This window comes from Protopterus annectens, chromosome 6.part0, assembly GCF_019279795.1.
Source record: "Protopterus annectens isolate FY-2018-M chromosome 6.part0, PAN1.0, whole genome shotgun sequence".
In the NCBI taxonomy this organism is placed as follows: domain Eukaryota; kingdom Metazoa; phylum Chordata; order Ceratodontiformes; family Protopteridae; genus Protopterus; species Protopterus annectens.
In genome coordinates, this window is record NC_056737.1 from 280,692,333 (window position 1) to 280,709,565 (window position 17,233).

Consider the following 17,233-nt stretch of genomic DNA (forward strand, 5'->3'; position numbering starts at 1 on the left):
ATATATATATACTCCCAAGTATGCATTACACCATGTGTTACCATAGGGGTAGCACAGTGGCAAGCTGATATGACCCAAGTAATCCACATAGGAGAATCCACCCCAAATGGCTGACCCATAACTAGAGGCATAACATGTTGTTCTATGTTTGGGCCTTTGTAATGTGTGCTGTACACATCTGTACTGCAGAGCACAGCCATTGGCCTATGGCCAACCATGTCTGCAAATGACTGTATGCTACATGCTGTCACCGGATTCCTTAGTGATGTGGACATCTGCCTAGAAGGGTCTCATGCAGATGCATGACTGGTGCCAGAAACCTGGCCTCAGGCTGCATATCATGTCATAGCAGGACATACAGTGTCAACCCCTTTGGGGAGAGTGATGTCCTCACATATTATCACAGTACTAACAACATCCTAGGCACACAATCAGTTGTGTGGGATCTGTGCATACAGGTCAATGGCAACATGACATTTCACCACCATGTTGCTTCTGTTGTATGGTAAAACTTCTACATGGCCCACATCATACCTAAGGGTATCCAATCCAGAGACATGGTGTCTTAATATCCTTGTATTCCCCACAATAAGGCCCATTATTGTGTAAAATTCCCCATTTGTCAATCACTTCACACAGCACATGCAGCAGCTGTGGACATCACAGAGGTTCACCACCAGGGAGTACCAGGGCCTCAAACATCTACCATACATAGATAAACTATAAGCCCAACCCTCTACCCAGTTTCATACATACTCCTCAGATGTGTCCTCTGTCTGGCATGCAAGGCAAACATGGACTCCACATTGCTGGGACTGCTGCACAAGTGCAACTCAAGTCCCAGTCTATTAACACACACACATGCTTTCAACCTGGTGTGTGACATCACCTGGTCTCCTTGGCAGCTCAGATGTGTATCCTACACACTTAATCTGATGTGGAATGGTCAACCTGTCCACATCAGGCAGGGTAACTATTTACACCTTTGCATGCAGAACTTGGATAACTGGATGGTTAACTACACATACACCTTTGGGATACCACCTGTGTCCCTGTTGGACTGGGGCATCAGGTGCTGCCTTGCATACACATGGGCTAACATGTGGCCTAGGCATATGATGGCTCAGGGCCCATAGCCTAGTAATCTCATATGGTCCTAGGTATACCAGTTATGGCCTGTGTGCTGTGACAGACTGTGTTGTTATGTGTCCACGCCCATCACTGCCTTGACTGTGGTGTGTCCCCTATGGGTAACATTACAGTACCATGTCATACAGCCAACATCCGACCAATACATGCATGGTACTACAAGTGCATGTGGACATTCCAGCAACATCTGTGGTACACAATAACTGAGAGCAGTGTATATGTGGTGTAGGGTTTCCTCCATGTAGGTGTCAACATTTGCAGTACGCAGATGTTTACAGAGTGTGTACATGTGCCTGATATATGTGGACCCCATGCCAGACAAATGTGGATCTCTGGGAACCAGTTGGACAATACGTCATGGGCATCCCCAGAGTATAGGGAATGTGTATGTGACATGCCAGACCCCTCAGAACACAGTAATGGTATATTAATATCTGGTACTGTATTTATTCCCTTACATTGTATGCTCAATATGTACACACTGTTGCTGAGGCAGAGCCTGTGTCCCCCCACTACTACTGCTTATAACCTGCTGTCCCGTTGCAGGGGGTCACCAGGTATGCTAGCCATGGCTGTCAATCAATGAGATACAGGTGTGGAGTACACAGTGACCTAGCCAGAGTATGTCAGGAACAGTCAGGGACACCTGGACAATCTTTGAAATAAACCTGTATAACATTCACAGACTGAGAGGGGCTCACTGACAGTACATGGTGTGATATGCCAGCTGTATCCACCAGTACTTACTGTCATGATTGTACAGCAGACAATCCAGTACCATTCATACGTGAGCTGACCATTGCTGGGGGGACTCAGGGGCCAGAGCTGCGATCTATGTCACTGCAGACAGAAGCAAAAGGCAAGACTGTAGGTGCTGGACAGCAGACTAACAGCAACATGTCATTCCAAGATATGTTGTTGAGACCTTTTGTTGACATTCCCAGTTCCCATGACAACATACCCCCACCTGCATTCCATTACATGGTTAACTGTATGACATACCTGGTATAATGCTGTACTCCTTTGTGAGCAAAAAGCCAGTGGTATTTTCCCTTGGAATTGCAGTCTGTCTTCGTGAAGAGTGTTACAGACCTCTTTACCATAGGCAGCAACTTTCCTTTTGTAAGTAATGCTCATGAACAGGTGATTGCCTGTGCACCAATCTGTGACTCACACTTGCTAATAGCATGCAGAACAGCTGAGTTTCATTGCCATTAGCCAATGGCATGGGAACACAGTGCTACACTTAAGGCCTTTATGTAGGCCTTAGCCCTTTTCCTGGCCTGTGAGGAGGACATTATCAAGGTGTTTGAGCTACAGCATCACGCAGGGTATGTAGAAATACTGTTCACTGTTTGGATTGATGTGTTATGTCCACAGTTTTGCATGCTATGTTTGGCCGTTGTTAACAGAGTTTCTGATTCTGTGGCAGGTTACTGTTTAACAGTGTGTGTTGGGCTCAGTAAAGAGACAGGCAGATGTGAGTGTCATACATAATTTTTAACTGAATGTGCATGCTGTTGCTGCAGTTGATGCTGGTGTATCAGCTGTGTATGTTTGTAGGGGGAGACCGTGACACGTCTCTATCACATGAACATTCCCTCCCAACCATTTATGTATGGGTTTTGTGTGGATGCCCAGTTCTAAGTGTTTGGGAGGTATGGTAGGTCTGTAGCAGGTATCTGAACATACAGCTGTATGTGTGGCAGGCCACAGCTGCTGCATTTTAGACATACTGGGGATTGTGAAGACATTGGGGGACAGGAAGCTGTATATGTCAGTGAGGGAGCAGTGTCAGCTCTTGTGTCACAGCATGGCCAGGGTGAGGGTATCCATAACAGTCCAGGTGAGGCATGTGCTTCTGGTACATATTTCAAATAGTAGTACCATGCAGAATGTAGTAGGGGATGTTTAGGACACGTATTCATATTTGTGACATGTATCCCACCCTTCAAGCCTTTGAAATGCTACTGTGGCAGTGACTGTGGTAGCAGCAAGCAGGTTTTCTGGACATTGTAGCGGTCAGTTATTTCTAGGTTGTATTGCCAAGCATGTATTTGTTGTGCAACAGACTGGACTGTGGGCCTGAACTGTGGATGTCCAGATGTCAGACATGCTAGAAATGTAACAGATAGAGCTACTGAGTCGTTATTGTGGGAGGTGTAGTTGCAAGACATATGTGCATGCATAAAGTGTGTTACACAGGATTGGCATGAACATGTGTGTTTGGATGGCTATGACGTGTGACACTGACCTGTCTGTCATGCTTTTGTAAAATCAATCTACACCGCCTTGCCAGTACGTCAGCACACAGAATAGCTTTGATGACAACCATGCCATAAGTAGGTGACACAACTGTGGACATTCTGAAACAGTCTGTGGAGCTGTCAGCTGTACCTGATATGGTAGGCCTCCCGTCAATCCATCAACATGTTTTTGGCTGTGTACTGGTTCAGTGTCTGTGTCACAGGCCCAGGTACGCTGTCATTTACCACATTATATTTAGAAGGAGTGTCACTGGTAATCAGGATATCTTCATAAAAACACCAGTAATTCCTCAGAGTTGAGTTGGCCTACTGGTGTATTGCAGTGAATTTTAGTTCAGAATGTCCTGGGTCCAATACTTTGCAGGGGTGTCTATTTTCCTAATGTTAAATGACTGTACTGCATGATATATTTACAAAAGCAGTAACAATTCCCCAGAGCTGAGCTGACATAGTGGTGTGTTGCTCTGACTGTAGTTCAGAAGATCCTGGGTTCAGTACTTAGGTTCATAGGTTCATAGGTTCATACTAGGCTATCTGCCCTGGGGCAATTATAAGCCTAGCCTGATTCTGTATGGCTTACACCACCCCTTGATTTGAGTATACTGTGCCCTTTTTAAGGTTTAGTTTACTGTGCCTCTGTCTAATAGTGACACTGGAGTAATCCCTGGGACAAACCTACGATCCCTCATCCACTTATCGAGATTCTTCTTGAAGAGATTCAGTGAGGTGCTCTGCCTCACATGAACTGGAATTCTATTCCAGAGCAAAGGGACCCTCTGGGTTATGAACCTGTCCCTCCAGCAAGTTCTATTTATTTCTGTGCTGAGGTTCAAGTCCCTCGAGCGTGTGGCTCTAAGGGATTTAGATTTACTGAGGTGGAGCATATCCATTAATTCTGTATTTGACATAGCTTTGTATGTCAGGCATAGATCGCCTCGAAGTAGGCGGTATGCAACTGAGTAGAGCTGGAGTTTTTTTAACCGAGCAGCATATGGCATCTGTTTGAGACCCTTGATCCTCTTGGTGAGATACTTTTGGGGTCTTTCTAATTGCTGCAGGTGTCGGGTAAGGTACATCCCAAAAGGGCATTGTATTCTATGATGGGCCTGATGAGGGATGAATAAAGGGGCACGATTACCTCTCTTGATCTAGATGTGAAACCCTTCGTGATGAGGTGGGCTATGTAGAAGGTCTTTCTAACCACTTTGGCAATGTGGTTTTCAAAGGAGAGATTGCTATCAACTTGGGTCCCCAGGTCCCTAATAACTTTTTCTGTACTTAATGGGTTTCCGCCTATGTGGTAATTTGTGGGCACATTGTTTTTGCCAAAGGGTATGACTATACATTTTTGGCATTTAGCTTTAAACCATGGTGCCGGCACCAGTTATCTGTCTCTGTGAGACCTTTTTGAAGGATGTTTGTGTCAGCTGGAGAGTTGATTATGGTGCCCAGTTTGCAGTCGTCTGCGAACTTGGTGAGCCATAGTCCTCCCACGTTTGCCTGTACCTCGGAAAAGTATATACCGAACAAGAGTGGTCCCAGGACAGAACCCTGTGGGATGCCACTTATGACCGGTTTCGAGTCTGACATGGCTACAGCAACTCTCACTCTGTGGGTTCTGTCTTTGAGCCAGTTTGTGACCCATCTTGTGACATAGGGGTTTATATTTAAGCTGGATAGCTTATCTATGATGCCCGAGTGGGGTATTGTGTCAAATGCCTTTGCAAGGTCCAGATAGGCTGTGTGGACTACCTTCCCTTCATCTATGGCTTTGGTGACTGTTTCAAAGAAGTCAACCAGGTTCAAAAGGCAGGATCTGCCCTTGACAAAGCCGAACTGGGTAGGATCTAGTGTCTGTAGGTCCCCAATGTCTTTGTTTATGAGCTCCATGATGATCCTCTCCATAGCCTTGCAGACTAAGCTAGTCAGGCTTATGGGGCAATAGTTTCCAGGGTCCGTAGAGGCTCCACCTTTGTGGAGTGGGACCACTGTTGCTGTATGCCATTCTGTGGGCACATATCCTGTAGTGAGGCTGAGATTGTATAGCTGTTTTATTTGAGGGATTAGTTCCTCTTGTAGTTCATGTAGGACGCAACCTGGGATGCCATCTGGTCCCATTGAAGCAGTGTATTTTGTTTTGGAGAGGGCAGCCTTCACCTGAGCATCTGAGATGTTTGGGAGGCAGCCCTCTGCCGGGATAGATACTTGCTCTTTTGGGGGTGGAGAAGTTTGCACTGAACCTGTCTGCCAGGATATTGGCGATGTCTGTGGGTTCAGTGTATTTTTGTCTTTTAGAATCAACTCAGAACAAGTCTGGGAGTTGTATCCCAGGTTTCTAACATAACTGAAAAAAGCCTTATGATTGTCTTTGGTGTCCTGTGCAATTTTTCTCTCGAAGCTGGCCTTGGAGGATTTTATGAGGATCGTAATTTTTGCTAGTACTGATCAGAGATGCCTTCCCTATTAGGGATTTTGCTCTATCATGTAGTAGCTTCCTCCTTCTGTTGTACAGTTTATTTATGGCAGGGGTCCACCAGACTGGACGCCTGCCTTTGGATGATTGGGTCTTGGTTTTGTTTGGGATAGCATGATTTATACATTCCTGGAGATGTCCGTAGAATGCATTTATATAGGATTCTGCAGTTTGGGCTGTAGTTTCTACTGGCCCTGGGGCCTTGAAGGATTCCACTTCGGTTTTGAGAAGTGAGAAGTTTGCTTTTGAGAAATTTTTCACTGTGGTTTTCTGGGCTGGGGGTGGGGTCGGGATGTGGACATCCAGTGAAATTAATTTATGGTCTGATCTTACGAATGAGGGATATACTTCTGGTGTGGAGCATAGAGTCCCCATGTTGGTAATGATCAGGTCTAGTATGTTGTCCCCTCTTGTGGGAGTGGTGACTAGTTGTTCCATAGCATTTGAGTTTATAATTTCCAGGAATCTTTGGGCTAAAGTGCTGGGGCTTGAGTAGTGCTTCCAGTCAATGTTTGGGTAGTTGAAGTCGCCCAATATAATGGTGTTCGGAGAGATCTTCATGTTCTCCAATGTTTTCAGGAAAGCCGAATGGGATTCCTGACTTTGAGAGGGTGGTCTGTAGGATGCTATAAACTGAAAAGCAGTCTTGCCCACTGTTAGTTGCACATGGATGGTCTCCGATACTTTGTGCAATGCCACTAACCTGGAGGTGTGGATATCCTTGATAAATATGGAAACTCCCCCTCCTTTTGTGGTTCGGTCTGGGTTTTGGGGCCGAAAAGCATGATATGAGGTATAGCCTGGTAGTGCTGGACTGCTTTCTGGAGCCTTGAACCAGGTTTCTGTCACTGCACAGATATCGATGTTCTCCATACTGAGGAGAGCTTCGAGTGCGTGCATCTTGAGGTTAAGACTTCTGGCGTTTAGCAGCATTACCCTTAGTTTCTTGTTCCTTGTGCTGTCTATGGGGGTAGGTTTGACTTTTGAGCCTTGCCTAAAAAAGGCACTATGGGGGTGGCAAGAGTCTTTGCCAATATCCGAAAGCCCAGTGGTGACAGGTGCAAGCCGTCCCTAGCGAAGCAACGTGGCTTGTCGAGCATGTCATCCCAGGCTGACAGACACTGGATCCCCTTTGAATGACACCAAAATTTTAGCCAGTTGTTAAAATTGATCATTTTGTCTTTGTACTGTGGCATCATTCTAGGTGAGGGTAAGATGCTGCTCAAGGTCAGGGTCATACCAGCCTGGGCTACATGATCAGAGAGCTCCTCTATGTCTTTTTACATGTAGTCCAGGGAGGTATGACTCAGGTCATTCACACCAGCATGTACAATGACTGAGTCATATTTGTATTTGCTTTGGAGTGACCTGAGTGCTTGCGTTATGTGTCGGATCCTAGCACCCGACAGGCAGCTCACTGTGACCGTCTCTTTATTCAGCCTGGTGAGCGGGACGTCAGTGTGTCTGACAGTAGAGTCACCTATAACAAGAGTATCATGTGTGTTATTCAGCCTTAAGGGCTGTGGCTGCTTGGCACACTGACTTTGTGGGTTATGTGTTGTGTGTGTTTTGTTTTGAGGTAGCGTTTGCTTGGATGTCTGCTTTGGAGGTCTCTGTTGCTTAGGTAGATTTTTATTTAGAGCCTCTGAGTATGTTTTTGTGCATTTATGTGTTTGGTTCGCTGATGTGGTGGGACTATGTGATACTGGAATTGTGTTGTGTGAGGTTACCTTCTCCTCCTGACTGGTTACACCAGTTTTGATATGACAGAGCTCAGCCTCCAATTTGGCTAAATAGTTGCATCTCTCACATATATTTGAACCTGTTTGGAGGAGGAGAGGGTTGTCCGTGTACATGAGACAGTTGTAACATTGCCTCAAAATTCCCTGATTCACCAGCTGGACTGGAGAGGAAACCACTGACTGACCTTTGGACATGCTAGAGTAATAGGGAAACTGAATTTAAGATGGACCAATAGAGGACAGGGTAATCGTAGAGACTATAAGAGTAAGTAGTGCTTATGGTTTCATAGTGCTAACTTGTAGGATTACTTAATTGGACCAGGGAATGGCCTTAGAATGAGAATATGGTGTTTAAATTGAGAGATAGAGCAGTTCTAAGGGAAAAAGTGAAGAGCAGACTTTGTGGAGCCAGGAATAATTTAAACCCAATTAGGCGGCGCTGCCCGCTGTTGTGCTATGCACAAAAATGCGTAAAACTGTGCAAAAGAGGGTTTTTAGAGAGGAAGATGAAGGAGTTTGGAATTGACCCAAAATGGCCAATAAAACTACAGTTTCAAGTCAGTAACCACTCCCACAGGGGTAGGCAGGCTGCTCAATCTTTTTCACTGCCACTGATCAACAGAGAGACTTTCCTTTAGCCCAAGCAAAAAATGGCCTCACAGAAACTTACAAACAGTTCAAGAACAGCAAGCCTGTAACTGAACTTTTTTAAATCTCAGAAAAGTGGGAAAAAAAGCAAGATTTTTTTTTTTTTTTTTTTTTCAGAGATAGCAGAGGTTAACAAGTATCAACAAGTTATAACAGTGCAGTAAATGACCCCGCACAAGAGTGCTAGGCCAAAGACAGATAAAATGCAAGTTTTGAGAAAAAAACGATTTTAAAAATAAGTGCAAACAGGAAATTCAGTAAACAGCTCTAGGTTGTGCTCTAAATACAGTTACTAATGCAGAAATCAAATTTAACAAGCCAGACAATGTTCAAAATAGGCAGCTTTGCAGAAAAACTTAGCAAATAAACAGAGGAAAAATACTTAAAGTCTCAAAAGTGTCTCCTTTCTTTTCTCAGCATTTTCTCCTCTTGGTGGGTGCTTCACCAATAGCCAACAAGCCTTAAAAGACACAAAAATCATGAGGCAACCAGGTTTTAAGAGAGGAAGATGAAGGAGTTTTGGAATTGACCCAGAATGGCCAATAAAACTACAGTTTCAAGTCAGTTTTTTTCCCTAATGTTACATCATTGTACTGTATGAAATATTTACAAAAGCAATAGCAATTCCCCAGAGCTGAGTTGGCCTAGTGGTGGGTTGTGATGGGGTCCTGCATTCAAGACTTGGCAGGGTTGATTGTTTTGTTGCTGGCCAGAAGAGTGTCTGAATCAGATAGGGTGATTAAAGCAGTTTTAAGTGGTTTAAAGTGGGTTTTCATGGGTTTGCATGACACGCTGCAATGCTAAGGGGTGCTTATCCCTGCTTAAACCAGCCCTATTCCCAAAAAAAGAAAAGAAAAAAAGAGGTGATAAGAAAGTTGTGAAATGGGGGCAAGCAGGGGGAAAAACAATATGAAAAGCAGCTAGGGATGTGCAGGACAGGTGTAGGAAAGGACCACAGCTCTCCATTTCTTGTGCAGCAACAGCTGTGCATGATGTGGACAATTTGGAATTTGGAGTCTCACACCCCACAGGGAGGGGTGTGGGTGTCCTAACTGTGTTGATTAATTGATGGGATAATTGATTCATGGCAGTGTACATGGGGGCAAAATGGAGAGCTATGTATGGGATGACATTTTTTTGGGACAGATGCCCTTTTTTTAAGGTGAGAGTGGGATGTTGCGGAAGGGTTTTAGGTATGTTTGGGAAGGTAAATTGGGTAGGAGAGGTTGCTTTTGCAGACAAATAAGACAGACAAGACAGCAGCCGGGCGGTGTATGGATGGAGAGGGTGGTTGGGAATTGGAGGACCAAGTGCCCCCAGAGGGCAACAGTGGGACTGAGATTTCCACCCATGGGCAGTTAGTACTGCCCCTTCATGGCCCCAAAGGTGGCTGTGCTCGGGGCTGGACACCATGGCCAGCCTGCCCCTCAAGGTGTGCCAGTCTGCCCTTGATCTGGTGCAGTCTATCATCCAAGTCACATTGGATGACCGTGCACACCATACCTGAAATCTGATTCCAGGTGACAGGCTCAGTCCCCTGAGGTGGTTCCACCCAAGAGTGGTACAGGACAAGCAGAAGGAGCAGCTCCAGGTTGGATCCCAGACGTGTTGGGAGCGAGTGCCATGGCCAGATGAGGTGGGATAGGAGGATCACCCAGAACCAGCCTACCCAATTATGCTATGGTGTTGAGCTTTGTCAAGGTGTATTGGTTAGTCATGAACAAAACATTTCAGCATTAGTTATAACAGCATGCATGGGTGTTCCAATTAACCCAGAACAATAGAATTGCATAGCATATGGAGCACCGGCATAAATGGAATAACAGTCATTATTTTAACAGCATGCCAGTCACAGTTACAGCAAAAGGCCAGCAATGGTGGAATTTCAACAAGGTATGTTAGTATGCAACCATTGAAATATATAACCAATAGTACAACACAAGGTCCAATGTTAGGGTTTGAGAACAACATATGTGGAAATAAAACCATACCACTAGTATAAGAAAAATTATTTATGATGCAGTAAGAGGTGGGGGAGAGAAAAGCATTCCATTAACAACTGTATTGGTATATTTGTTACAACAGTACTGCTGAATACTCTACAGTTCTGCCATTACTTTACATCTACATGTACCCTATAGCTTCTGTAGCATGTGCATACCTCTCAAGCTGTCGACATAGCATGGTATGGGTCAAGCTGTAAAAACTATAGGTACATAACTACAGGGAACTTGTACATGTCACGGTAACATATATGACTGACAAGGTGTACCCTCCACTGATGCTGTGTGAGTGTGCTACTGGCATACTTGAACTGGATTTATATCTGTGTCCAAGGTTATTTGCAACAGTGATCACTAGCTGTGACACTGTGACACTTGAGAGACATGTATCATGCACAGTGCATGGACTATATACCTATCCTGCTGTCATTCATAGGCACGGTAGACATTAGTATACCCTTCATACAGCTACTACAGACATTTCTTTACCTGTAAGTCCTGTGTGGAAATATCTGTTAACAGTATGTGACTGTTTCTATTAATAGTCAGTACTACTTGTCTGTTACTTTAAATACATTTTACTACTGGTCCCTGGATTCAAACCCTGGTCTACATGTGAATAAATAACAACATATGTATTGCTTATCACACTGAGCTACTAGGCCAATCCTGTGGGCTGGTTGACTGATATGTGCCTAGACCTCAGCTGCTGACAAAGTCTGACCTGGTAATATCAATAGAGTGTCACAGGAGACTGCAGTGACAGCTGAAAAATACATGCATGAGATTCACACATGATAGATAGTAGGTGAAGTGTGTTTTAATACTTGGAATGCAGGTGTAGACAATTAACCCCCTAGTGGATGGGAATATGTGTGGTCTGTACAGACCATATCAGGGTGCTGGTATGCCTACCTGACCCATTTACATTTGCAATGCTATATTTGCAGTCTACAGCTACTACTGCGTCATACTTGCCTGCATCAGCATACCTACTTTCAGGAATGCATATAGCTGAAATGCAAAGGTTAACACCAGACAATCCTGATGGTAAAACACTTAAAATACATTATACATTACTATTCAAGGTTCACGTGTTAGTGCATAACATATATCAAATTGCATTCCATCTTATAGTACAGCTCCACAGCTGCACTTTAGCATAGCAGTTCTTCTACAGCCAAACATCAGTCACTTCATGGTGTTATATCCATATTTGCTTTGCAACACCTGTAAAATTAGATTTCTTCAAAACAGAACAGAATACACACAAAATAGTGAGATGAAGATCAGGTCAGAAGATTATTATGGAACTCCTAAGGATAAAGTGGGAGATACTGCCTGGGAATTATTTCCAGAGAGTTTTTTTTTAAACCAGGAGGTAACTCTGATAGAAAGATCTGATGAGAATACTTTTTGTTACAGAGTTTTATTATCAACAGTTTCAAATTCCCTTTGTATAATAAGGAAGATAATGCCATTTAGAAGGCCATTGTGTATGTTTTTGTATATTTGACTAGTCAATGAAAGTATGTCAGTAATGGTGCTGAAATTTGGATGAAAACCATGCTGTTTGTTTATTAAGATAATTTATTAGGTAATGTAAAACCCAAAGAAAACACTTGTTCTGCTCAGGTCAGTAAAGCATAATATATACCAAAGAAAACATTCCCAAGCAATAGGAACCACAAGATCACCTAATACTTCAGTGCTTTCATCCTTTTAATCACATACTTCTTCAGAAAAAAAAAAACTCTATGATGCAGCCTAGGGGCTTACGGTTAGCAGAATGAGTGAGGCAGCTGAGGCTACAATGGAGTACTTTATACTATATAGGAATAGTTGCTGAGGGGATGCTGTTTCACAGGCTGGCATTTGGGGCAGGAAAACACAAAGCAGAATCCTAATGGCAGTCCTTTCATTAGGCCAGTAGCAGGGAGTGTTGTTCTGGGGGTTGGCATTTAAATCAAGAAACCTCAGAGCAAAAACCTGACGGCAATTCATTCAGTTGGTTAACAACAGCAGAAGGAACAAATATTCTAAAGGCAGGCATCCAGGGTAAGAAAACTAAAACCAAAACCCTGGTGGAAAGCCTTACAATTTGCCAACAATAGCCAAATGGATGCTGTACCAGGTACCGGCAATCAGGACAGAAAAAGAAAAGCAAAACAGAGATCGCAATCCTTTCAGAAAACTAACAGCAGCTGAGAAGATACTGTTCTGCGGTCTGGCAATCAAGACAGAAAAGCTCAAAATAAAACCATAATGGTAATCATGTCAACAGGCCAACGACTTACAGAATGCTGTTCCAGGGGCTGATATTCAGGGAAAGAAACTTCATTGCGAGTGTGTAAAAAGAAATACTTTGTCAGTTCTATAGTGTAAAAGGGTTCAAATAGTGCAAGTCAGCTGTGATACTGTATGCACACATGAAGAGGGATAAATCCCCCATAAGAGAAAAAGCACAAGCACAGCCCCACAAACATAGAACGTTGATAGAGAACAGGTCATGCAGCAGCATGAATCATGTAAGGATAGAAGTCTGAAAGAAAATGTATGGCAACATACCCTCATAGCAGTTCGTGTTAACAAAGTCACAAATGATGGGGGGAAAAAACTCCATTAAGGACACGCTTGAAAAATTACCCTCACACACTTAGAAAGTTGATAGATAGAGTCCCTGAAGGATAGAAGCCTGAAAGACAAATGAATGCCAGTATTTCATGATTGCAGTCCGAAGTAGTTGTCAGAACACCACAATACACACCCAAATAACCTAATAATATAATAATAATATTATAATTATTTTTCCACTAGCTGAAGGAATGTTTAAGTGTAGCTAAGTGTGTGTGCACATTATGGCCATCTGCTTAGCATAGGTTAAACATCCCATAGGAGCTAAATGCAAATAGACAGGTGAAACTTCCAATCTGAGGTACTGTAGTGGTTAAAGTTGCTGCTTTATATGCAGACATTCATGGTTTGAGTCCCAAGACAAGTAACTTCTTTTCCTATGTGAAAATAGTATTAAAATTATTTTAGTAAACTTAAATTATGTAGCAACTTTTTTCCTCAACCAGGGTAGTGTAGCAGTTCCAAAGGTGAGATGTAAGTGTAGAAAAGATGTGAAACCTCCATATAAACACAAGTGCCCCATACAGTATAGTCACACAAGAATATAATTTAATGAAAGCACATAGAGGGATGTCATGGAAGGTAAACATAAAATTATAATGTGTATATAAATATTATTTAATAATATAAAATTATAAGTATAATATGCTTAAATGTACCTTAATCACTCTGTATCCATCAGACCTTGTTCTGCCTAGCAACAAAATAGTCAGCTCTGTGAAGTCTCGAACCTGGGATGCTGTCCTCTACAATCACAGTAAAATATCACTACAACATCTGAGCTGTGAAAAATTGTAATGCTTTAACAAACATGTCATGCATTCTGGTCATTTAACATTAATGAAAAAAAGCAACAAAAAGCGGAACAAAAGTTCTTGCAGAAATGGAACACACAATAATAAAAGCAAGAAGTAGTTTATTGGTAGGTAAGCACTTTCGCAATTATCCACACTGCTTCTTCAGACATCAAAACACATCACCAAAACTTCATTTATACAATCAAGTGCTTTTGCAATGATCCACACTGCTTCCTCAGACATCAAAACACATCACCAAAACTTTATTTATACAATCAATCACTTTAATGATTCATTGTTCAGACAAAACATCACCAAAACTTCATTTATAAATGAAGTTTTGGTGATGTGTTTTGATGTCTGAAGAAGCAATGTGGATCATTGCGAAAGTGCTTACCTACCAATAAACTACTTCTTGCTTTTATTATTATGTGCTACGTTTCTGCCAGAACTTTTGTTCCACTTTTTGTTGCTCATTTGTTGGTTTGGTCTGTGGAACACTCACTGTTTGGGGACTGGTTTGCTTCTTAGTATTAATGAAAAAAAAAACAACAGCCCCAAGTGTCAAACCTATGATCCTGAACATTACACTCAGAGGAATGTGCCACTACACCATCTAAACTATAGGCATCTATGTTGCTTTTCCAAACATATCATGCAATAGAGGCAATACAACATTAGGGAGAAAGCTTTGTGGAACCAGTCATGTGTTGTATATAGACATACACACACACACACACACACACACACACACACACACACACACACACACACACACACACACACACAGACACACTCTCACACACACACACACATATATATATATATATATATATATATATATATATATATATATATATATATATATATATATATATGTATGATGAAACACATTTATGAAAAAGTAGAGTCATAATATAGATATACATATATAAAATATAACGGAAGAAAAAATATATATATATATATATATATATATATATATATATATATGGGATCTGTACTAATTACCGAAGGAATTATTAACCAAAGCACAAACGGCTGGGCATACTTCTGTGAAAGTGCTTTTTACCGAAAAAGCACTTTCGCAAAAGTATGCCTGCAGCTAGATGGACTCGTGGGGGAATGACTGTTGCAGAGATCGTACTATGGTGTGGATAAGGGAATATTCCCTTTTCCTCACTGTAGTGCGATCTCAGAGTGAGAATATTAAAGTAGGGGTGTGTGGGGACACAGCCCCCCACATGGGGGGTGCAGGGGAGGCTTGCCCCCTGCATAAAAGTAGATTTATTTTTTAATGCACTTTAACAAAAGTGCTTTTTCAGTGAATGCGCTTTCATTAAAGTGTGTTTGGTGAGTGTGGATTTGGACTATTGAACTTTTGTTCAATAGTCCTAGATCCATATACATATATATATATATATATATATATATATATATATATAAAACATGCACTGCAGTTTTATATATATATAGGTTCATAGATTAGTACTAGGCTTACTGCCCTTGCGAGCCATTTTAAGCCTAGCCAATTATCCTTTGTGAGACTCAAGGCGAACACATTAACCATTAGGCCACCCTCCCAAAATATATATATATATATATATATATATATATATATATATATATATATATATATATAAAACATGCACTGCAGTTATACCGTGGATGGTGGCATATAGGGACATATTTCAAATATTGCTATTACAAATGAAGCAACACGATGCATTTCAGCAGACAATTACTGAAGGATATGACGATGGAAACTGAAATGTCATTATTTACTGACATAAATCCTTGGTTTATCACCGTTATTTACCAGGACAAATACAAATAAATTGTGGAACTGAACAAAAGTATGAGCCAAACATCCGGACAGTCTGTGAAAATCCTGGCAGTGGAGAGGTATGCTCAGAACCCCTTAGTGCAATGAATCTGGACAAAGTCTGACAAACTGGGGGGACAAAGACATAAAAATAGGAACATATCCAAAATATGTTAGTAGATAAGCTGAGAAAGTTGATGTAGTAACACGGTATGTCCTAATATATATCGAATGAAATATCAGAATTCCAGGACTCAATTGCTTCTCATCAGTTAGTGACCTCAATCCCCACATCATCCCACTGATGTGTCAGGAATACACAACAGTTATGGGGACCAGACCAAAGATATTGGCCAGACACCTGGACATCCTACAGATATGTGGACATAACACAACAGTATGGAAACTGCACTGTGCTACCGAGAAATGTCCATACTACTATCAGACTGACATAACACTACCCAAATCCAGCTCTGGAGCTGTACACATGCATTAGCAAATATAACAGGCACTACAGGGTTGTAACAGTAGTGTAAAACAGACACTGCTGTGAAAGTGCATACCCCCCAAAAAATTGCACCACAGTCACAGTGACATAGGCCCAAATACAGGGGTATATTTGACATGTTGCTGTTATAAATGTAGAGAGTTGCTGGTGTTACCGGCTCTGTTGTAACATATCTTTTCTGATGGATATGAAGTCAGTAACACCAATGGATGTTAGCATTTACTGACTGCATTCCCCAGAGTATTCTACCAATTAGCCAAGGACAACAAATGTCTGGGGAACAGACTAAACATATGAGCCATGCATCTGGACAGGGTCTAGGCCTCTGGACAGTGTAAAGGTGTGACTGCAATGATGTAACAGAATGGAAATCCTCTGACAGCTGCCAAACATGTCACCCAGCACCTTATAAAGTGCAGTAAGACCAACATGACACTCCCCCACATCACCTCTGGGCAATTACCCATGTATATTCAAATATAGCATGCACTACAGTGATGGAACTGTAGTGAAAAGCAAAAGCAGAGAGTGGTGCAAAAATGTCCACACAAAAACATTTGCACCTCAGTCACAGCAACATACCAGTACCCAAAATGAACTCTAGAGTAGAACGACTGTTTGAACAAACATATCCTGATTGCCAGTCACACACTATACCAACATATACTGGCCCAGTTCACAGTGTACTGGGAATCCTAAGGTGTTATAGGACATTTCACAGTCAGCCCCTACAAGCATCCAGACCTGATAGACTGCCAGCAGCTGTAGCAGCATGCAGAGTTAGATAGGTAAAGGATGCATGCCACTCACATCTTCTACTCACCATATCCAGTCCAACAAATGTCTACACACAACAATGCTACACAATCTTGGCAGTCTGTTCACAATAGCCAGACAGACATAACTGTCATATGTACAGATTTCCACAGAATTACCAGGGTGTGGAACTATAATCCTGGCCACCACTGCATGCCAGAGCCAGAAGTCTGCTAGGTCATTGGCATGATAACTGAAGTGCAGTTGTTAGTTCATGATATACCATACCTCTGCACCTCATAGTGCAGGACATCTGGACAATGCATGATGTACTTGTGGGACCGGGGGCTGGAAAAAGGGACATATCACACATAATGATGTTACAAACTGAAACAGTAGCTGGTGTTACACGTGTTGTTGTAACATAACAT